Source organism: Branchiostoma belcheri, unplaced genomic scaffold (genome assembly GCF_001625305.1).
Source record: "Branchiostoma belcheri isolate BF01 breed outbred unplaced genomic scaffold, Haploidv18h27 scaffold42, whole genome shotgun sequence".
Classification (NCBI taxonomy): domain Eukaryota; kingdom Metazoa; phylum Chordata; class Leptocardii; order Amphioxiformes; family Branchiostomatidae; genus Branchiostoma; species Branchiostoma belcheri.
Window position 1 is genome coordinate 336,121 of NW_017804043.1, and position 1,150 is coordinate 337,270.

A 1,150-nucleotide genomic window follows, 5' to 3' on the forward strand; every position below is an offset into this window, starting at 1 on the left:
CTGAGCTAAATGAGGAAAGCCGTGTAAAGTGCCTTTCCCAAGGGCACAAGATCGGTGGCATGTCAGGACTCGAACCCGGGACTCTTAGTGCCGAGTCGCGCACTCTACCGCTACGTTACACGACCTCATAATGTTCATTCTTCAAGATCTTGGAGAAATATTGTGACCAATATTGCTGTTAATTTCTTCAATTCAACAATTGCTAGTAGTCGGTAAGCTTGAAAGGCTGGTAATGGCCAGTATCTTGTGCTTATACCTTATATATAGCAATCTTCAAGCTACACACAACGATGTGTAGCACTGTTTAAACCTTCTTCCTTGTAAAACAGGCCTATTGTTGTTAATCATTGTACTGTATATTGTACTAGGCCCCATAGTACTAGGGAGTTTATAACGCCCACCGTCTCTGTTGGTTGATAGATGATGCATCTGCTTTTTAAATGTCGAATTTTACCCGATCTATTGGTTTCTACGTTTGCCGGAGGTCTAGCATCCCCATATTCTAGCCTTTTATTATTTGTCTCAAGAATTAAATTTTTGTTTGTCCTTTTAGGTTTAGTGAGTTACTTTCACCGGTTAGTTATTTCCGTACAGCTGCTGCGATGGCCGAGTGGTTAAGGCGTTGGACTTGAAATCCAATGGGATTTTCCCGCGCAGGTTCGAACCCTGCTCGCAGCGAAAACGATTTTTGTTTTTACAAAGATTGATTAAAAGTTTTTTCTTATATCACACGATGTGGAGTGTAAGCGTCATCATACGTACGTCTTACACCAAAGCATGGGGGGGGGGGGTGGATGGGGTCGGAAGAACAGGGCTCAAAGGTTCACCTTTTATCTAAAGGTTCAAAATGTTTCTTTAAAAGGTGGACTGATTTGTATCACCAGCAGGGCTGGAATCCTAGAAAAAACTGCTCACTAAAAAGTTATTTCTGATTTTTTTCTTTTAAAATCATGTCAAAAACGCAGAAAATGCCATTACAGAAGGTACCATTTTCTAAATTTTCCGGGGGAGCATGCCCCAGGACCCCCCCTCGGAGGCTATTGCCTTCGGCGATTGCTGGTCCGTCAGACAGTGGGAAGAACCCCCCCCCCAATGATAATCCTGGCTACGGGCATGCAAAGTATTCCACACATGCATACTGCGATGTTCA

General features: G+C 43.2%; 1 non-coding gene across 1 annotated transcript; it reads left to right on the forward strand.

Annotated features, from left to right (window-relative positions):
- The first annotated feature begins 596 nt into the window (after nucleotides 1-596).
- On the forward strand, nucleotides 597-678 carry Trnas-uga. Its single transcript has one exon. It is a non-coding gene; the product is annotated as a tRNA-Ser (tRNA).
- The last annotated feature ends 472 nt before the right edge of the window (nucleotides 679-1,150 follow it).